Below are 23,539 nucleotides of genomic sequence, written 5' to 3'. Positions count from 1 at the left end.
AATTTTGTTGTTTCTATCTTTGTTTGGATATTCTATAACTTATGTCAAAAATCTAAAAAAATCTCATGTCCGCAAGTTCTAATTTTCCAGGTTAAACTAAGTTAGGTGCAGATTTAAAAAAATTAATAAGAAAACTTTAGATTCTTATATGTATACCAACATAACCCATATCATTTCAAGGTATTTTTTAACGCTGATTCCAACAAAACCCACAAACAAATCAATATGACCATCCCTGAAAAGTAATGTACCTTATTCATGTTGATCTGACACAAATATCTGAAGAGTAGTTTTTCAATTTTTTCAAATCTGCACCTTATCTTCAAACCCAGAAAATTAGGACTTGCGGACATGAGATTTTTTTTAGATTTTTGAGGGTAGTTAAAGAATATCCAAACAAAGATTAAAATGAAAAAATTAGCCTATTAGCACCTATTCCTAAGATGAACAAGAATCTTCTTTAGTGCATATCCTAAAATTTGCCCCTCCATCAAAAAATACCATTATTTCGTAGGTATATATATTTTTTGTAATGGATTGTTTTGATTTTTAATAATAATGGCTTCTAAAATCTTCATGCAAAATTTGGTTCATCTACCATAACTTTTAAGGGTTTTTCGGCAGTAAGTTTGCAACTGTTATAATAATATGAGTTGACAGATGAAAAACAGGTATAACTTTTTCCAGAGACGTCAGATTGTCTTGATTTTAGATTTTTTTGAATCAGCATTAAAAAATAGCTTGAAATCATGTATCATATGTGTATATAATACCATAGCCTATTTTTGCTAATTTTGAAAATCTCCATTTCGCGATTTGACCTTGAAATCGCGACAAGCGGACATGAGATTTTTCTAGACTTTTGAGATATGTTATAGAATGGCAAAAGGAAGATATTGAGCAAAAAAAAATTCTACTAACATTCATTCCGAGGTTAAACCCTTATTTGACTGGATTAATCGATCAATTGGGAAATAGATATAGTTTTAGAATATATTTTTTAAAAAGCATGTTGTTTTGAAAACATATACTTTAAATTGATGCCGAAGTTGGGCAAATGACAAAAAAAATTGAATTTTTGAACTTTGACATCTTATAAATTCTAAGTGGTTTAACCGAGTTACATGTTTTATACATTGTTAAAAAGGTATATTTATCTTCTATCTCCAGATTTTGGGGGTGTTAGGGGATTTTCAAATACCGTTTCGTATTCAGTGCGACTAGCTCTACAAAACCTGATAGGTCTCCGCCCGCGTATATTTTAAAACCTCATTTTTGTAACACCGTGTTATTATTAAATATTTCAAAGAGCTTATATTGATATAAGTTTTCATATACTGAAAAGTCATATTAGTCTAGCGAACAAGGTCGATGCCTTTTACTCCTACCGGCCTAGGTTCGAATACCAGTAAAAATTGAAATTGTTTTTTTTTTCTGAAATTTTTTTTGGCAAATTTAATTGATTTTTATTCTAGTAATGTAAACAAAAAAAAACAATCTCAATTTCCCTTCAGATTCGAACTTAGGCAGGTAAACTTAACAGACATTCACCTTATCCTCTAGGCTATCTCCAATTTTTGAAATAGTAAAACTTTTATCTAAATAATCTGTTTAGGATTTGATTTTGGGTTGCTGAATTTGCTTTTGGATTGTTGGATTTGCTTTTGGATTGTTGGATTTGCTTTTCTTAATTATTTTAATTCACAAACCTAAACAGTAAACACGCACGATACTAGAGAAAACGAGAAAACAGCGGAAGTTTCCCTGGGTGTCTCCTTTTATTTGTAATTATTCAATGGTGGGTCCCGGAAGTCCGTCTGTCTGTCTGTATAAGGAGCTACAGCCTAAACGGATGGACCGATCGATCGACTTCAAACTTGGTATATGTTTTTGGAATTAATTTTTTTGGACCATAAATAACGGTACCTGTCATATATGTACTTGCATTGAATAATTACAAATAGAAGTGACACCGCAGATTACTCATGCGACTATAGGAGTACCGGAAGATAGATGAACTACAGGTTTGCGCCTCAACTATCATGTATTTTCGAGTTGAGTCTTAACTAATAATTTTTTTAAACCTTCATAAAAAAATTAATAATTATTATTATGCATTTCAAAGAGCTTATATTGATATAAGTTTTCGTATTTTGAAAAGTCGTATTAGTCTAGAGAACAAGGCCGATGCCTTTTACTCCTACTGGCCTAGGTTCGAATACCGGTTGAAACTTTTTTTTTTGCGGAGATTTTTTTTGAGAAATTTAATTAATTTTTATTCTAGTAATGTAAAAAAAAAAAAACAATCACAATCTCCCGTCAGATTCGAACCTGGGCAGGTAAACTTAACAGGCATGCACCTTATCCTCTAGGCTATCTCCACTTTTTGAAATAGGAAAACTTTTATCCGTATGTATAAGCTGTTTAGGATTTGATTTTGGGTTGCTGGATTTGCTTTTGGATTGTTGGCTTTGCTTTTGGATTGTTGGATTTGCTTTTTTAATTCAACGCACGATACTAGCGACTACAATTTTACAGCGGAAGTTTCCCTGGGTGTCCACTTCTATTTGTAATTATTCAATGGTACTTGTTTCGGAAAAGTTTTTCTCGAAAACGATTTTGTTAAAAAAATTCAAATGTTAGTTGTTAAACAGGGTCTACCTATCTTTTGAAGAATTTTTTTTTGAAAATCATTATTAACAGAACCTGCCATATAACCGCTTTTGTCAAACCTGATTTTCTGCCAAACCGCTAATTGTATTTCAAAGAATTTTTTTATATAGGGCATTCATATAATTTTAATAGAAATCAGAAATAAAATTAAAAAAAAAATATTTTTGGATTTAAAAAAAAACTTTGATTTGCAGAAAAACTTCTGCTTTGGAAAACGAATTTTATGTTTTTTTTTATTGTTTTTTGTTTTTATGTATTTAACATTTACCATATTTCTATATAAAAAGTCTTAAAAATTTAAGCAACTTGAACTTTAAGAGCAATTTCGTGCATTTTATTTTAACTATTTTAATAGCTATCCCGATATTAACTATATTTTTCCTGAGTGTAGATGGTACCTAAATTAAGTTCAAGATTGGATGTTGATGGGAAATTGGCTGCAATCGCATAAACATTATCGTCTGATGATTATAAATAATGGTCCATATTCAAAATTTGGTTATTTTGGTGCTTATTGTTGCTTGGTTGTTGGCGGTCGGTAACATTGGACTGAGCAAAAACTTCTTGTGGACGAAAGTTACATGTAACGTTTATCCCCATGGTCTTTGATACTTTTGTCCACATGTCCTCATTTTGAGGAAAAAAACTCAATATTTCACACAGATTCTAAAATGTTTTTAAAATGTTTAGATATGTAGATCGAAAAACAACATATTAAACAATGATTGAGAATGAAACTAAGAGAAATTAAGTGTGTTTTTTTGTTTATCTAAATAGATTTTGTTGCATAAAAATGGTAATATTTCGAGATATACGCAATTCACTTTTCAGAAAATGGTCTTAAATGGATTCTGATAAGATTTATGAACAAACATTTATATAAAATTACCAAAGTTTTTTCAAAAAATTAGAAATAAAAAAGTTTCCACGTTTGATTTAAAAAAAAATCGAAAAAAAAATTCATTATGGCTACCTTCAAACGCTTATAACACAAGAACTACGCAACTTAGGTATGTTAATGATCATGGTCTTAAAATGTAGCTAAGAATATACAAATGATTTTTGGTTTTTTGTTAAAATTTTTTTTTTTGAATCCAACATTTATGCAATCGACATCGCCATACGAATGATTTTGGTTTTTTGTGAAATTTTTTTTTAATCCATCACGGATGCAATGGCCATACCACTACGGAGTTTAAAAAAAACATGAGCACGGCATATTTTTGACAGACAGCTGCCAAAGTGTATGTACAGTGGTGCCAAACATTTGGACGGAATTCAAAAATCCCGATTTCGTTTTTTTGCACAAAATCTATATAGATAAACAAAAAAACACACCTATTAGGTATTGTGAGATGCTGATATCAAACTTCTGATCTCAATTCGTTTGACAATTGAGTCCGAAATTCATAGCTAGCCGCAAAAAGAAGTCTGTTCTTTTATTAAAAGTTTTCGTGGAATAACTTTGAAATCTGTCATTTTTTACGTATATGAACTCTTTTTATTGCAATGCAGAACTGGCATCATAATTGCTGCAGCTAGAGTTCTGTCCATTAATGCGTTGAGTACATAAATTTCTCTGCATAGCATAGGTATGCAAAACTCAGTCATATTTACATAAAAGCCTTGCTATGGATTTAATATAATCACCTAACTCTTATTATTCTTAAAAGGCTCTAACGGTTTTGAATAAAGGAAAACAAGTTGCGTATTTTTGTTTAGCTCAAATTAATTTAAAAAATGTTTTTATCCTTTGAAAAACAAATTTCAAAACCTATTCATACAAATTTTGTGAAAGAGAACAAAAAGTTATTTATTTTATTATTGTTATAGCCAATATTTTTCTCAAAATATTGCATTAAGGCGGATAGATGTTTTATAACACTCCTCCCATAACAGTTTGAAGGCATGTCAAATAGATATGCTCCTCAATCAGAAACAGAACACCACTTTAATTCAGGTGATAGCAAAACACAAATTCTGTTGTCATCACGTGTCCGCTTTAATTATTTACAACCCCCGCCTCTTCGAAGCCCTCACTTACAAAGTAAGGCTGCATGCAATATAAAAACACACACCCAGGTGCACACACATGTCCTTTCAATTTATTGCAACCAAATGTGTAAACAATAACAAAAGTATCCTTGCGTGCAAAAAAGCCCCATCAACTAAAATACACCAACTAACAACAACAAAAACAAAAATTTGTAGATATACCAACCCACCCGCACAAACAACCAATCATCCATCCAGCTTCGTCCTCGGCGCCTTCACCCAATTTATTCCAAGTGGCATTGGAACAATTTAATGTCCAGTCCAATATCCACCCCCAGCTCCAACAAATAGCACTAACCCAATCTCCGGCCACTAGCTGCATCACACTCTGGACACTCTGGTATACATTTTAATAGCCAGAGGCATGTGCCATGTCAGTGAGTATGTTCGTGCGAGTGCACAAGTGCGTGAAATGCTTAGCAAGGATTTTTAAGCTGCGACCGGACGGGACGAGTGGGACGACTCGTTTTCGCGAGAACATGGCGTGAAACCACAAAACGTTTTTCGCGGTAGCCGGTTATGGAGATTAATTGCAACCCCCTCTAGGCCGGGATAAAAATTAAACAAAACACAAAAAAAAAAAAAAATATCCCCCTCATCTTTCAGGACTGGGCGAATTGTGGTGGAACATTTGTGTGCAATTAGCGCCAAAACTCCCTCGCTGAATAGGAAAAGCCTTTGCCATTCATCCGATATGGTCGGTCACTAACGGATTGGATGTCGACCATGCTGCTGTGGCAACAAGAACATATTTTTGGCAACATTTAATCGCAGCTTAATAAAATTCCAAATTGCCAGCTGTTAATTGTTCCCAGTATGCAATGAAAATTAAAAGCATTTTTGTGATATGGGGGAATTAAAATATTATAAAAACAAAATTTAAATTGTGGTAAACACACTAATGCAATAGCCATAACTATAAAAATCACAAATAATATTTTTTCATTGAAAATGCTTACTGGTGGTTATACACATCCATACATGACGAAATGACAATTTAAGCAGTTTTTGGTTTAGGTAAATTAAAACCTGCTGTGAAAAAAAATGTAAACCTAGTTTTTTTTTTTTTTAAGTCGTTATAAGATAAAATATAAAATTATACATATATATACAGGGTATCCCACAGTCACCGCCCCAAATGAAAACCATAGATTCCTGAGGTCATTTTAAGTCGAAAAACTTAAGAGGTAATTTTCTCGTTTTCGTCCCGTTTTTGAGTTACCACGGTTTAAGTTTAAGTTTAAGTTTGTCTCAAAACTTTTTTTTCTGCGGACAACCGTTTCTCCACAATTTTGCATCAAACACAATTTTCTTCGTTTTTTTAAGTTGTTTTTTAACTTTCATATCATTTAAGTAAAAAAAAACACGTTAATGAGTATTATTTTTTTGTGCTTTTAATTAAAGGCCGGTTTATTTCCATAAAAAAATAAGTTTTATTTCATAAAAAAGGCTACTGAAAGTAATTTAAAAAAAAATAAACAAACTGAGTGAATTAAAAAAAAATATTTTTTAAATACAAAATTAATTTAAATGAATTAAAACCTTTTCTGAGCTTTATCTATTTGTTCTTTTCTTAACCACAATAGCTCAGAAAAAGTTTATAATTCATTTAAATTAATTTTTTATTTAAAAATTATCTTTTTTTAATTCACTCAGTTTGTTTATTTTTTTTTAATAATTACTTTCAGCAGCCTTTTTTATGAAATAAAACGTATTTTTTTTTATGGAAATAAACTGGGCTTTAATAAAAAGAACAAAAAATTAATATTCATTAACGTGTTTTTTTGACTTAAATGATATGAAAGTGTAAAAAACAACTTAAAAAACGAAGAAAATTGTGTTTGATGCAAAATTGTGGAGAAACGGATGTCCGCAGAAAAAAAAGTTTTGAGACAAACTTAAACTGTAATAAATTCTTGATTGGTTGAAAAAAAAGTCTTTCAAATCAAACGTAGTTTGGTAAAGATAAGGCCAGTTAAAGGATAAGAGAGCAAAAATCATAAAAACCGTGGTAACTCGAAAACGGGACGAAAACGAGAAAATTACCTCTTAAGTTTTTCGACTTAAAATGACATCAGGAATCCATGGTTTTCATTTGGGGCGGTGACTGTGGGACACCCTGTATATTATATAATAGGAGAACCGTTTTCAATATTAGTTTAAAAAAAGAAAAATAATTCTTATCCGACAGAAATATGTTTAAAAAAAATGTTACACATACACAACAGTGACCATTTATTATGGCTTAAAATATTAAAAGGAAGGAGGGTGTGTTAAACTTGTAAGTAAGAATGTTGCACTTTTGAAAAGGTACATATTTAAATAACTTCTTTTTTCAACTTTGTTGATGATAATCTTTTTCTAAATGGGAATATTATATTTTTTTACATCATCTTAAAAGTTTAAGTACGCGAAAAATCTGTACCAAAAATTTGAAAAATTTCAATTTTTTGTCCTCAACTATTTCGATTGTAAGTAAGGCCATTTAAAAAACATTAAATTCGCAAAAAAAAGTTAACTTGAGTCGATAGAAAAGAGGACGAGGTGGAGCTCTTTTTTCTATCATTGAGTTTAATTCCGTGAAAGTCAAAATAAAAAAAAAATCCAAATTTATTTAAAATTGGGCACGTTCAGGAAATATTAGGGACTAGATATTTAGGCAACGTCATTATCTGAACGGCAATTTGAGTAAATTGCCTAAATTAGTTTGGATTTTTCATTATTGTCAAATTTCAAAAATTATTTGAGAATTTTACAGATCGCATGGGGCAGACACCAAATTTCACTTAACTTTAATAAATAAATAATATTAATTATAACCGATAATGCACTTTTTACTCGTTTTTCAAACAAATCGATTTAATTTAGCTAAAATAATTCTGTATTTAAAAACAATCAGCTGTCATGTTGACAAAAAAAAACTTTCCTAAATTTTTAGGGAAAATTTTCTTGCCTAACTTTCTAGTCAGCTTTCCAATAAAATTACCTAAATTGGAAAGATTTTTTTTGACAGTTGACCAATCAGAGAACGAGAAATTACCTAAATATTTAGTCCCTAAAGTGTCTGAACCTGCCCATTATAAAAAACATAAAAAAAAAAGTTTTTTCAAAAAAATTTATTAATCAAAGTAGCATACAGAAATCTTGAACGATATTAGGTCTGTTTAATGAACAAAATCTAGGACAGAAAAGATCAGAGCAGCACAAGTTTGTTAATATTGTCAGAACAAGAAAGAACAGAAAAGTTCAAATTCGTATTTAACAAGATTGACAGTTGTCTTAATCAGTTGCACAATTTTAAATTCAAACATAAATTCTTGAAATGATTTATAACTAAAATAAATGATTTACTAGAACTTTAAAAATTCCCATAATTTTTTGTTTGTTATTACACAGAGAAAATATGACCCGCTAAAAACTAACAGATTGCCATATTGTTTTACCGTCCATACATTTCATGAGGAAATCTTATTAAAATTAACGATTAATAAGGTTTTTTTAAGGAGATTTCTTATTAGAGAAAATCTTATTAAAATTTGACTGAAAAGTTGATTTTTTTTTGCAACTTAGCACTAGAACAAAAATCGCGATCAATATTTTCATGGCAGCTTGGTTCAGGTGGTAAGGTGGGCGACAAATGATTTGAAGTCTCCAGTTCGATTCCCAGCCTGGTCATCGTTTTTTTTATTTTTTTGCAGATTTTAAAACAATAAGGAAAACCCGATTGTTTTAATAAGGTTTCCTTCTTGGATGAAAACCATAGAGAAATCTTATTGTTTTTGTTCTATTTTATGTGGTCTATTTTTCTCTGTGTACACCGAAAAAAAAAACAATATCAATTTAACATTTTTTAAATATCAAATTAACAATTTTTAAATATCAGCCAAAAATGCTCTATAAAATGTGTTTTATGATATTTAAAATGTTAAAACAACATTTTTATTATCAGGATGATATTTAAATGTCACATTTTGGAATTTTTTTTGATATTTTATTATGATTTTTTCATATCAATTTCTCATTCCAAATTATTGAAAAATATTAAATAAAAAATTCTTGATGTGTACTAATTTAAAGGCGCTTTGTGTTTTTTCGAAGTAAAATGTATGATTTACTGAAAAAATTTGATCGGCACTAAGATTTTACTTCACATAGTTTGGGAGAAAATAACAAAACAATTATATCACCTATAATAGAAAAAATAATATCATCACTATTTTATAAAGAATATTCCCTTTCAGTAATGTTTTGAAAAAAGAAAGAAAATTCTTAAAATATTAAAAATAATAAAAAAGAAAAGGAAAGAAATAGGTTTCATTATAATAAACTAAAACGTAAAATCTAGTCCACATTGATATTTTAATTGTCAAAGTGAAATTTTCAATATCCACTTCAACTTAAAAAATGTCAAAATGATATTTTAATTGTCAAAGCGAAATTTTCACTATCCCACCTGAAATTAAAAAATGTCAAAATGATATGATAAAATATCAAAATTGATATTTTAATTGTTGGACGACTTTTGTCACTGAAAAATGTTAATTTGATAGCTGTTATTATCAAATTTTTTTTCGGTGTAATCAAAAACTCTTGAGAAATTTACTTTTTAAAATCTTATTTCCTCTTATTTTTATCACTATCAAACAAACAGCTGACAATTGACACTTTTCACTCACTTCCTCTACCCCAAAAGTAAGAACAGAAAAACTTGAACTTTTGTATGGAAAATTTCATTTCGCATCAGCATTGTACTAGGCTTTATAGTAAAGATAATGAAAACACAAATAAAAAATTCAAGAAAAAATATCAAAAAATACGTTTTAAATTTAAAGCAAAAACAAAACAAATTTAATTTCGTTGTGCTATTTTTGTAACGAAAATTTCGTTTCGCTTCAGCTGCATACTAGGCTTAAAAACTAAAAATGGGTTTACAATTACAAAAAAAAAAAAAATACCTGTCATATAACGGAAATAGAAAAGTTATTAATTTCAAAAACGGCTCTAACGATTTTGATTAAAATTTTTGTACATATGTAGTATTACCGTTATTAACGGTACCTGCCATAGAACGTTTTTTTTTGGTTTCAGAATATCTCGTACAAGACTAACCTGATTGCAACGAAAATTTTTACACAAAAGCGTTTAAGTAAAGGTTATATTAAAATTTTAGAAAATTTATTTAGAAAATACAAAACTTAAATAATATGGAAAAATTATCTAAAAAAAAGTCGGATTTTTTAAGAAAAAAAATTTTATCTCGGTTATTTATGAAATATTCCCAACAATGTCATACCATTTTGAAAAGAGAATTGAACACACCAACTTTTAAGGCAACTTGCCGAAACATTGTAGTCCATTTTTTTTACACTACGGCTCATTGAATTAGAGTCATGTAAAATTTTTTAGTACTAAGTTGGGTAAAAAAGTAATATTTTCTTTAAAACTGATACAGCTGAGTTAAAATTTTTGAATGCATTTGATAGCAGGGTTATTCAAGGTTCCGTAACAAAAGAAAAAAATGAGAAAAATTAAGATTTGTAGTCACGGCACATGAAAAACCGTCACAGGGTGACCATTTTTTCGACTTTTTTTCAAATGCCCATAACTCCCAAAATATATGGCTGCGATTTTTTTTATTATTTTTCTGATAACTGTCACCACCTACCCTTTCTACCGTTTTCGTTTCGACGTTAACTTTTGGGACACTCTGTATATAAAAAATTATTTAAAAAAAAAAAAAACGATTCTAACGATTTTCAAAAAATTTTTTCTAAAAATTCTTTTTTCATACAAGAAATCAGATAGCATATTTTTTTCTGTGATCAAAATGATAAAAACGGTGTTTCATCAATTATAAAAACAGATTTTATGTATTTTTTACAACTTCGAAAATGTTTTAATTAAAGTTTTAACATTAGAGTTACTTTAACCATAAGAGCAAGTTCGTGCGACCCCAGTCGTGCATTTTATTAAAAAAGAACTGATTTTTCTAATATAGTAATATCCGTACTAACTTATTTACTTACATATGTAGGTCCTCAAACCTATTACGTCCGTGGGTTAGGACGTTAGGAGGGATACCCGAGTAAAAATAGAAATCGAATTTTTAAAGAAAAAAAAAAAATACCTGACCGCCGTCGCACCACAGCCGCACTATGCCGTTTGGTGGAAAAGTTTTCCGCACCATCGCCGCATAACCGCCGCACCACAACCGCAGCACAGCCGATTGAAAAATAAAATCCGATAAGAACCAGATCTAAGTGCAGAGCACTTTCAATTAGAAATCCAACCCTTTAAACCACTTGACCTCCTAGTCATATTAATAGGACCTGGCTATTTTTTTGTTTATGTTAAAATATTTTGACTTTTTTTGTTCAAAGGATTGTTTTAATACTTAACTTTCTGAAAAATACAATTTTAAGTACTTAAATACATATACTTATTTTCCACTTGAAGGTATCAACTTATAAGCCCGTATTTCAACATTCCCTTAGATGGTTTCCATATAATTTTCAAAGCCATTCAAAAAAATAAAAAAAATAAATAAGAAAGTCTGTAATAAACATACCTACAAATCATGTCCTTGCATGTCTTTCGTGCATTATTATCTCTGCATGCACAGCGATAGAAGCAATGACTATGTTGATTTTTGCCCATGTCTATCACTTTTTTTCTCTCTTCCATTCCCAATTACTGTACTTAGCTTAGTCACCACCAGCACCACACGAACATGGCGCGCACCAGCAACATTGTGTCATATCCTCGTCCTCGTACGTACTTGCCGACTAATCCAAGGACGTGGCTTATCTGTTTGTATAGGCTCAGCCACTCATCGTTGCTCCTGCAGCAGTGGCACACACCAGTGCCAGGAATTATTCTCCCCAACTTGAGAGCACATCCGCTTCCGTTCACAGGACACACACACACCTACATGTAAAGAGTAGTTGAGTCCTACTACGACTACCGACAATGTCGATCGTCATCATATTCGCACTGAAAAAAAAAAAAAGAGATAAAATCCTTTACTTGATTTTTTATTAGTATCTCCTTTTCTCCGCATTTAATACAGCACGAGTGGGTGATGTCTGATGTGGGTAAAACTGTGAGGAGCCAAATCCTTTTTGAACGACTATTGGTATTCCACGATTCTACCTAATCCTGCACGTGGCTGGCAAGCGTAGATTTCGGAGCCAAAACAAACACATTCCACAAATAACGCCGCACACACAAAATGTCATCCACTTCGCACTCGTATATCCTGGTGTGGTGCTTCGTCCTTTTCGATTGGATGGCAAGGGGGATGGCAAGGCCAAAAGAAGAGATGATGAGGAGGTTTTGGGAATTGGAAATGTGAATGTTTGCAATGAGTGCGCGAGATAAGAGATGCTCTCGGCAGGCAGCACCAGCATAGTGACAAACGTTGATATCCCAGGTTTTGAGATGAGGCGAGGGCGGAATTTGCGATCGTAATGAGTATTTGTACTACATAATTATTATAAGGGGAGTGTTTACTTTGTAGCTGATAAGATACAAACACACACTTTTTAGAACCTTTACCAACCAGCTTTATTGGCACTAAGTCTTCCCACAATAATGGGAATTTGGGTATCAGATAAATTATGCTGATTTGAGTATATTGAAATATATTGACCGTTATAGAGTGAAATAGAAAGAGAGGCGGTGTCTATTTATAGGAAATTTAAGGAAATTGAAGTAGCTAGGCTTCATGAAATTGGCTTGCAAAAATGTACCTGGAAATAAAAATTGAACTCAATTTTTGTTTGGAATTTTTTTGACAAAGAAATAAATTTTTTTTTTCAGTGTAGCATAGAAATTGGTAAACAAAAATTAAAGTTTGTCTAAGAAAAACGACATGTTTCCTTTTATGCCGACTTTTCACGAGTCGGTTTTTCCCACATAATAATGTTTTGGCAACAACGGAAGTGTATGCGGTAGCATACGTTACCGTAACGTTACCCGGACTGAAACCGCATTCCTTCCGGTGTGGTCAAGCCTTAAGTCGCACGGCTATAGCCGACTAGGATTTTTATATGAGGCTTACGTCGACTTACACTAGTTGACTAACGCCGAAAAGCAAAGCCGGATCGCAAAATTCGACTCGTGAAAAGTCGTTACTTACTAGTGCTTTTCAATGTACCTAAGGATCTTTCTGCAACCAATTCTTGGTCCTTGATTAGCGGAATTTCACTAATTTTTTTTTTGAAATTTATAGTTTCGTATATTGGGCACGAAATATTAGGGACAAGATATTTAGGTAACGTCATTTTTTGAACGGAAAGTAATTTGAATAAATTAGTTTGAATATGATGTTGCTGTCAAATTTAGAAAATTACTTTAGAATTTTACAGATCGCATGTGGCAGACACCAAATTTCAATTTACTTTAATAAATAATATTAGTTATAACCGACAGGGTCGGACTGAGGAAAAGGGGTCCGGATGGCAAAATGATAAAAGGGGCGCGCACCATACCACAAAAATTTAATAATTTTTAAGATTTTTGGTGCTTCTAAACCAATTTTTTGCATACAATTTTTCCAACACACCATTCTTTTGGCTTTCTAATATTAAAAATGCTATCTTAAAAATAAAATAAAGAGGCATTCGTTGAAACTCTGAGGCCCCGAGCAAAATTTTAGTTGGGGGTCTTTGTTGTCTTTATTTTTCTTTTAAGAAAATGTATGGAGTTTATTTTTTTTATTTTTGATTAGTTTTATTCAGAATTTTTGTTTAAAAAAAAACAGATAGTCGACCAAATTTTAAATTTTAAGAAAATTTTAAAGTTCTTCACAAAATAAGTTGAAAAATTTATTAAAATGCGGAATTTTTATCTATCTGTATAACGATTTTGAAACTTGAAGCTGCAAATAGACAATGACTTATTAACAAAAAAAATTTATTTAAAATAATCCTGTATTAATTTTTAATAAAGTTAAGATTTTCATAAAGTTAAGTTTATAATTTTTTTTTTATTTCGAAAAGTTCTGAATTTTTTTTTGTCAGATTGTTAGCATTCATTCAGAGTTAATTTCCGATCTTCAGTAATGAGAGATGAGACTGTTATGTTTGAAATTTTTATTTTTACTTGTTTTGTACATGTTTTTTCTGAATTTTTATTTTGTAACTATGGAATAGCTGAGGGCCCGGGTGGCAATCGCCAACTCGGTTATATGGCAAGTCCGACCCTGATAACCGATAAGACATTTTTTACCCGTTTTTCACACAAATAAATTTAGTTCTGTTAACGTAATTTTGTAATTAAAAACAATCAGCTGTCATGTTGACAAACAAAAATTTCCGAAATTTTAAGGGAAAATTTTCTTGCCTAACTTTAGCTTTCCATTTTCCAATAAAATTACCCGAATTGGAGCAAATTTTTTGACAGTTTACCAATCAGAGACCGAGAAATTACCTTAATATTTAGTCCCTAACGTTTTTGAATCTGCCCATTTTCATGTAAATTATAAAAAATGACATAAGGCCCCAGATTTTTTATAAAATAAAATGAATATAATAGACCGAGAGCCGGCAGCATATTTTGGCAGTTTTGATATAATCGAAATTCGAGTGTGCACATATCTAGATATGCACCACAGTATGTCAACGGAACAAGTCTGGCAGTGATCTTTTTCAGTGTCAAAGTTTCAAAGTGCAGCAAAAAATCAATTTTTGGCGTTTTGGTATAACCGAATAAATGATACACCAAAAAATCATAAAAAATCCCCTGATTTCGAATCTGTGGGTACCGCAAGTTTCTTTTTCAGCTTTCCCACCGCCAGACCGCTTTAAAGCATTTTTAAGTGCATTTTTCTAATAAAAAACCTAATTACTTATTTTCTGTTAGGTATAACCGTATGATGGTAACAAATTAATATTCTATGTCTATTCCAGGTCTAGAAAATATAATTTTAAGACAGCTATTTTTCAGCCTTCCCTCTGCCAGACTCATCCAAAGTGCAGTCAAAAATCAACTTTTGGCGTTTTGCTAGGTATTACCCCAATAAATGATACACCAAAAAATCATAAAAAATCCCCTGATTTCAAAAATGTGGGTATTCTAGTATTCTATAATCTTTGCTCTAATCCAATGTTAAAAGCTCTAGCTGTGTTTTTTTGGCATTGCTATCCGTATCCGCAGTTGGCGTTTACATGCATTACAAAAACAACACGCAGCTGCCGATAGGAATAGAAGCTAAACCAAGCTGCGGATAGAATTTTGACGAAGTGTAAAAGTTTACGCATTCCTTGCTCTTGCTGCATGCATATACATTTTGTTCTGTGTTGGTATTTGGAAAATCCTACTGCGGATAGCTTTGCCAAAAAAACACGCCTATTAACGACGCAACGTTTTTGAGATATAGGTAAAACTTCAAAATGCGTTTTTAAGCTCGAAACGAGATAACATAATTTTCCTTCAAATTGAGAACATCGATCAAAATTGTTGTTATTAACACAGAAAAAAAAAAAAAAAATGGAAAAGAATGATACCCATTTAAACTATAAAGATAGTTAAAATATTAAATTACTATTTTTAATCAGATCAATATCAATTTATTAATATATAAAATAAGCTAATTAAAAGGGTCTGTACAAATTTTCTTCTTATATGTCTAAATCAAATCCCAAATGCAACCTAGGAATGAAGTGACTTTACATAATTCTAACAAAAAAAAAAAACAAAAAAAAACTTCAGAAAACCCTTTAAAAGTTTTTTTTTGTTAGCTTTGAATTACATAAACCGTTCCAATCCAACCATCTAAAATACAATTTTAATATTCCAATCAACCCTCTAAAAAATATTTTTCGACCGATAAACTGCCAAAACCTTACTGCAACCTCTCTGATTAAATTTCAATCCAATTAATAATTTCTCTAAAGGCAAACCGCACAAGAAATCAGAAATAAGAAAAGACTAGTGGTCTGGGAGAACGGACAAGAACATCTAACTACCCTCCTCTCTAAAAAACCCAAGCCAAAGAAAAAACATATCTCAAAAACCACACACTTGCAAGTGACACTCCGCATTGCAAAACTTTTAATTTATGAAGATTAATAAAAACACCGGTCACGACCTGCATTAAGCTTACTTACGAATTCATTGTCTCCGCCCGACAAATACCACCGATTCCCAAAAACACACCAAACCGCATTCTCGAAAACCCATTTACACTGCACACAGAAGAGCCATATACACAGCTTTCCGAACCAAAAATTCTCATTCCATTGCATAGCCAATAACAACATCAACAAAAAGTGAAGGGGAGTATGGGGGCAGGGTACATGTCTTTCTGGCAATGGCACTTGCAAAACGGGAACAAACTATATACTACTAGTAGAACAGAAGCCCTGGCAGAACACATCACAGCCAGTGGCAATTAATTTCCATCGCAATTCAATGATTAAAATGGAGGTTTACTTAATCATTTTGCCAAAAACTTTTGCATCTGACAGTTTCATAATTAGGTATTCAAAATCTTTAATAATTCTCCAACCCGCCACTGAGCCACCACCCGGTTCGGTTCGGTCCGTTCGTTCATTCGTTCGTTGCCGCAACCTCAATCTCTTTTTCTCTCTCATTCTCTGTGATGTCTGCTGTGTTTCATACTCTCTTTCATGTTTGTTTTGGGTGGTTTGGCGTTGGGCGCCATTTATTGCGCCACATGCAAATCCGCTTTAGAGCAGTGTATATGAACTCAATGGGGGTCGATGGTGCATAAGGATGAGCTACCCACCCTTAACCCGCATTGCATGAGAGAGAAAGAGCGCACAGAGAAAAATAACAACTATACACTCCACATCCGTCCGTACATTTGCTTCACAATTTACCAGCTATCACCAGCATACAAGACTCAGCAGTCAGCAGTGCTTTGGAGGGATCTCTGCGAGCATTGCTCAACTGTGTGATATCAACATACTGCTGTCGACGAATCGGGAGGAGTGCGAGTGGTACCTAACAGTTGAATGGCACAGGGGCATTTACAAATGTAAAATATTCAAAAATGGAATTACAAGTAGTATGAAAGTTTCTTTTTCTCAACATTTCTTTTTAAAGTACATTTCGTTTGATATCCTGGAATTTCTTATTCCCAATATAGCAGAGAAGGAAAAAAAAATTGAAAAGAAAAATATGTAGTCGGTAGAAATAAGATTCTGCAGGAAGCACAAAATAGAAAGATTTCGTAATCAGTCAAAGGAGGTCGCTGCAGATGGCAGCATGTTTAATTACGACATGAGTTTCATTCTTCCGAAGATACCAAGAGTATAGGTATACACTATTGCGACTTGCGAGTATGATGATTTAAGAGATGAAAATGTTATTCAAAATATCCATTTGGTTTTGTTTTTGAATTTTTTTTCCATCCGGGATATCTACCTTCTTCTGCAATGGAGCTGGCGCGACATACTGACATGGTTATAGAAATTATTGTCCTTTTTCGTAACATGGAAGACTTCCTGGATTATAGGAAAGATGTGGGCTTTACTGTTTAAAGCAGGTGCGTGGTAGTGGTAGCTTTTATTATATATTTTCTTAGGGTTATGAATCTTATGGAGATATTTTATCTACTGCAAATATTGTAGGTTTAAAAGTCAGTTTATGTAAGATGAGAATCTAGAAAAGAACTTATGTCAATTTTAAGTTATGATACATTTTTCTATGTATGTTTATTACGAGTAAAGACTTTTTAGTAAATGTATGAATTTAATAGAAGTAGTAGTACATGAAGCAGTAAACATAAGTTGATTTGAATGAAATTTAATTTTTAATGAAAAAAAAACTAATGCTTTCTCTTAAAATATATATTTATGTACATATGTACCAACCCACATTAACAAACACTTATAGTGTCACGACTTGTCAAACTTTAATAATTTTTTACAAAAACATGGATTAATAAAAAATAACTTGATCTTTTTCAAAAAAAAAAAAATTAAGAATGATTTTTTTCGATAATTATTGAAAAATTAGAAATTGATTAAAAATTTTGTCGCAAATAAGTCGTAGTTTCTAAACAGAAATATATTTTTTGGACTGTAACTGTCATAAAACCGATTTCTTTATTTCTGATGACATATTCGTAAGCTATTCAACCAATTTCAACGAAATGCAAAAGCGTTTTAGTAAGTGTAAAACAAAAAATAAGTTATGAGGTGGATTGGCAAAAAATCAGCAAAAGTCAAGTTTATTTAAGTAGGTATGTATAAAAAGGTCCAATAGAAAAATTGAATGTTTATCAAAGAAAAATATTTTCCTTCTTTTGCATTCATCTTTGATCGAGAGTGAAGGTGCTGTGGTCAGGGGCGTACGTTAAGTTGCCGGGGCCCCGGGGCAAGACTACATTCTGGGACTCTTTTGATATTTGGTGGCCCCTTTGATATAGAAAAGAGGAAATAAAAAAGTACGTATACGACCTAAGAAAAATGTATTATTACTTTTTTTTTTTTTCAAAAACCAGATTTATTTTTTTTTTCGGGGCCCCCTGAAGTTTTTTTTTAAGATGAAACATGTGGCTGGCTACAAAATAATTATGCATTACATAGAAGAAAATAATTTGTCTATAGTGTGTCCGAAGTGATTCATCTCAAATGTCCTATCTTTTTGCTTTATAATGAGTTGCATTCTCTGAATTGTTTCCAGTCCGGGCCCTGGCATGTTGGGGGCCCCGGGTCACCGCCCCGCTTGCCCCAATGGTGTGTACGCCCCTGGTTGTGGTACTGAAAGTGGTATAGTAGCATTTTACTGCCCTCGATCGACAACTTCGTACTACTTTCTCCTCCTTTAACATTCAAAGTAGTGTTTTTTCATAGTTCTTGAATTTCAAACCTTTTGCACAAACATTTTGTTCGAACTTTGTCATGTGCTGAATTCAAAACAGTTTACCGATTTATTCCTTTCACGTCTAGTTTTTGAGTTATAGGTGCTCATAACTATTTTGGATATAAACGCCCATGTTTATATATGTACATATATTCAATTTCATGTGAAATGAAATAGGTATAAATTTCCGTCCTGGAAATAATAGAATACATTTAAAGGAAAAAATAACTGTTCAATTAAACTTTCTTTTCTCAAAAAAAAAAAAAAATCTTTAAGTGATTGCCATTGCCAATAGATCAACACATAATTTGCATTCCTAATCGAAAGGAAACACAGTCAAATATGATAGTTATATCTGTCCCCTTATTCTACCGTGTTTCATTTTGGGGGTGACACCATAATTGCCGAACACTACCACCCATGCCAGCTACGCCACTGCGTAGGTACTGGAACATCGACCAAAATTTTGCGTCCTAGTACCTAAAGGTACGACACCATGATCTAACTGATGAGCCCACTATCTTCCAGGGCAAAATGATTCGGAGTAAAGGCCACAGTCACATGAACTTTAAAACTGCATTTTTTTTTTTTAATTTTTGTAAAAGACTTCAAAGATTTTGTGATCCAGGAAAATCTTTGCTAGGGTACACTACCCAGTGACCGGCACCCTTGCCAGTTACGGTCACCTGGCACAGTTTTTTTTTCGTTTTCCTAATTTTTTGTTAGGGTGGAGTGTACGGAAACTATTTTTAACGCGTTCAGGCATATATATTCCAACAGAAAACACTTTACTTCATAGTTGGTAGCCATTGGTTGTGCTGTGATAAAAGGTGCAAGTTTCGAACCTCTGTGGGGGCATTCCATGAAAAATGGTATCTTTTTATAATTAGGAAAAAGAGTAATAGATGGGATTTATTGCAATGAAAAACTTCTTTAGAGGCAGACACTCTTTATCAAGAGTTAACAAGTGTTTGCAAACTTAACTCCTAAATCGATATTCACCTAGCCAAACTTTTCATCAAGTTTTAAGTAAAAATAAACGTTTAAACGTGGTGGACTTAATGTCGCATACGTTACGCAACATATGTATCTTATTTACCCGTATAAACTTAGCAAGACAACTTTTGAAAAGTTAATTTTTTTTGGCTCAATAATTGCAGCATAATTGCCGTGTTTATGCCGTGAAGTCAAAAAAATTGCCGCAAAAAAAATGACACACCCTGTATTTCTTAAATCGTTGGACAATTATAAATTTTTTTTTGGCCAATTAACTGCCGCATTGGGTTAATATTAAAACTGCAAACTCAAAAAAATTGCAGAGCGTTTGGTTAAAAAAAAAAAAAAAAATTAAAAACAGTTTTTGACCTCATATCGTATAAAGTTAGCATGACAAACCATCTATTTCCTAAATCCTTGGTCAATTTTAAATTTTTTTTGGCCAATTAATGGCGGCATTGGGTTAATATAAAAACTCAAAAAAAATTGCCGCAGTTTTGGTTTTTCAAAAAAAATTAAAAACTGTTTTTGACCTCATATCGTATAAAGTTAGCATGAAAAACCATCTATTTCTTAAATCCTTGGTCAATTTTTAATTTTTTTTTTTGAAAAAAACCAAAAGCGCGGCAATTTGTTTGAGTGTGCAGTTTTTATATTAACCCAATTATAAAAAAAAACAAAGGTTCAAAGCGTAACGCTATTAAATAAGATTATTTAAAGTGGGTTTCCTTTCGACTGTGTAAAATCACTTTAAAAAAGTATGAAAGGAATCTGAAAACGGTTCTTTAGATTTATGCAATTGTGTGTGTATTGTTTGACAATCATTTCCATGTACACGCTAAAAACTAAGCATTTGTTTGCCATTTTTTTTTTAGCCTTAAGTTCACACATACTAGCTTTTAATTTACAAAGAAAACTTCGACCATCACGTTTGAGGTTTATTTTAAATCTTCTTTGTGTTCCTGAATCTTTCTTTTTAATTTTAAGGCATGTAAATTTGTGTCTGGGCGCATATTCTGGTTCTGTGAAAAAATGAAATGATAAAATTTTTATCATCGACTTTTTCATTTTATCATTCCATTTTGGCTTTCAAGCTGGGGTCGAATCACGACATACGTTCGTTTACGTATGGCCGCTATCTGTCCCTATATTTTTCAACTGATTAAATAGAGACGGCAATAGTCAGAACGTGAACATATGACCGTAATCGTATGTCGTGGTTTTGAAAATTAAGTTTTGTAATGCGTTAAACTGTAAGCTAGGTTTAAACCGTTATTTTCGAGTACATGAGAGCTCGTTGTCGTCGACATTTCAGGCTATTATTTAAAAAAGCCAATACAGAAGCAAAGCAAAGAAGATCTGCAAAATGCATTAAATGCAGTTGAAGGCTTAGCTGCATTTACACTCTCAGTTTTATCGCCGATGTACGATGTTCGTTCTTGTACTAACACCGTACAACTAGAGAATGTAAGTAGTAAAACCCTCTTGCTGTTCGGTTTCAATTAAAAAAACGATCAACTTACACACCGGCGATGAAACCGAGAGTGTAAATGCAGCTGCAGCTATGGGTGCTCATTACTAAAAAAAATCGGGTGTCCACTACTGAAAAAATGGTGTCCGTTACTAAAAAAATCTGGTAAGGTATTACATTTTTAATTTTGATATTTTTAAGGAATTACTAAATCATTTATGCTTTCATAATACTTAAAAACCATTTCTTATAGTTTAATTAACCATTTAAATAATTAAAATTGAAGCAGTGTATCGAAAGTTATGAATTTTCAAACACAAATTATCCCTTAACGGTGTCGGTCACTGGGTACCTTACCCTATGATTAATCTTTTTTTAATTTTAATTTGAAATTATGTAGCTTTTTTTGTTTTCATTAAAAGAGGAAAAGTCCATCAAGTATGTCAGATTTTTAGGAGTTTCTGAAATTTTAAATAATATTATGATAGTTTGAAAAAATCCTCAAAATCAAACCTACACAAGTTGATTTGAAAAATTGAGATGCTTACGATCATTTTAGCACTCCGATATTTTAATTATTTGGGAAACAAATTGATTGTAAATTGAATACGTTTATTTTGTTCAATCAAGCGGATAACATATGCTTACAAGGCTACTTGATGTATTAAGGAAAAAATCAATAACTAAAGTCAGAAATATGTACCTATAAAATTTAAGCTTGTTAGGTAGGTACAGGTACATGGTACATTATAACATATAGCAATTAAAATTAAACTTTTTTACATTATTGTCTACAAGGAATACATAATACCACTTCTTAAATGTTTTTCTTTTTAATTTAGTTTCCTTTACTCTTCTAATTTCCTTATATTCGCATCTGTTTCAACAAGAATTTATCGTTTTTTTTTTAATTCTCTCCACATCTAAAAACTCTCTCTAATCATCACATTATACCCTTTTTTTACATAACCACCATTTAGCTTCTATAAAACAAAATTTCCCTAGCCTGTTTATCGCCTCTAGCAGCCATAATGTTTATTTTCACCGGAGATGTTTTAAATCGACAAGGACATACCACATCTATGGGCATGTTTTCATTTAAGGCCCCCTTTTTTTGCCAAAATCCAAGCCAAACGGCACACATGCCGAAAAAAACCCTAAATTACGGCCCACTCACTTTTGCTAGTCTCCTCGCTCGGGTATGGTTCCAAGCCAACAACCAAAAAAACAAAGCTATATGCAAGTTGTGATCCTGCGGTATATATATTTTCAGCGACCAACAACTTTACCGCGACCGATGGGTTGCGTCACTGCCAAAATTGCATGTTATTCGATTATCAGCATGACCAAAGTGCACTGATGTTCCTAAAAAGTACAACAAAAAAATCAACAAACACGAAACAAGGACACAACCATGTTCTGCCAAAAGTCGCGGAAAACACCAAATTGCGATTGTGACATCGAAATAAAATAAAATCACACTACTGTCGTTGGCGTTGGCGTATATAGCTGGAGGAATAAGCTGTCTGAAGGAAAAAGAAAGGATGAGCCTCAGCAGTTTTCGAATCGTTATAACAAATAAAATCATCGTTCCTAGCAATCAACACTTGGGCCTGATACTTCTTCCATGTTTCCGTCGCACAACCCTTTAGCTTTATATGGCAATATAGATGATTACTACGGATTACTTTACCAAACAACCCTCTTCCCCCTTCGAATAGGTAGACAAAAAGATTGTGAGCTCTGCCTGTCTATACCCAAAGTGATAATGCAATCAATTATCCTTAGAACAACACCCGACAGCCGGAGATGGAGTTTTTTTTTCTCTCACATGCAAATTCATTCACCCAACTCCTTACGTCGGTCGTCATCGCACGTTGAGTCGGTCGCGTCCCTTCTCAATGGATCGAATCGAATATAACATCCAGCTGCCATCATCTCGTTTCCTAGCTTTCAATTAATTACGTGCAGATGGGTGCAAAATCAACATAAATTCCATTCGTTCTTATCGCACCATCACACCCCCAATCCAACCTAACCGCCCCCAAAAAAGATTGACAATTTTTTTTTTGTGTTGTTTTCACTCAAGTTTTTCAGTACAAGTTTTCCCAAAACGATTTCTCCAAAAAAAAAAAAAAGAATAAAAAAGCAACGACTGTGGAGCAGTGGAACGCAGCCCTTACCAGTTAATCGTTGCACCCGCATATAAGAGTGCCAATTCAGCACCACCCGAACCCGATACCCCCAGAACCCAATCATCCCTTTAAACAACAGTAGCGCCACGAGCACAACCATCGCATCGGCATCGTCGGAAGGTCGCAGCTGCTGCTAATATCAAAGAAATGTGTTTCGTTTTTTGTTGGGTTCTTTTTTTGTCGTTTTTACACTTTGAAGGTGCCCATGCCCGCTCTCGAGGGAATTCACCCCGGCCAACCCTTCTCCCAGTTATCGCATAGCCTGTGTAAACAGAGTAACCTCAGTTTAGTTCATGAATGGCAAACACCCACA

The 23,539-nt window shown here is 32.5% G+C and overlaps 1 long non-coding RNA gene across 1 annotated transcript; it reads left to right on the top strand.

Annotated features, from left to right (window-relative positions):
• The first annotated feature begins 17,741 nt into the window (after window positions 1–17,741).
• Window positions 17,742–22,738, top strand: LOC129920137 (uncharacterized). The gene is made up of 3 exons (XR_008773193.1): window positions 17,742–17,941; window positions 18,033–18,145; window positions 22,305–22,738. It is a non-coding gene; the product is annotated as an uncharacterized LOC129920137 (long non-coding RNA).
• Window positions 22,739–23,539: the final 801 nt, after the last annotated feature.

This window comes from Episyrphus balteatus, chromosome 4 (assembly GCF_945859705.1).
Source record: "Episyrphus balteatus chromosome 4, idEpiBalt1.1, whole genome shotgun sequence".
Taxonomy (NCBI): domain Eukaryota; kingdom Metazoa; phylum Arthropoda; class Insecta; order Diptera; family Syrphidae; genus Episyrphus; species Episyrphus balteatus.
Note: the sequence above shows the minus strand (reverse complement) of the source record. Positions and strands in the feature narration are given on the sequence as shown.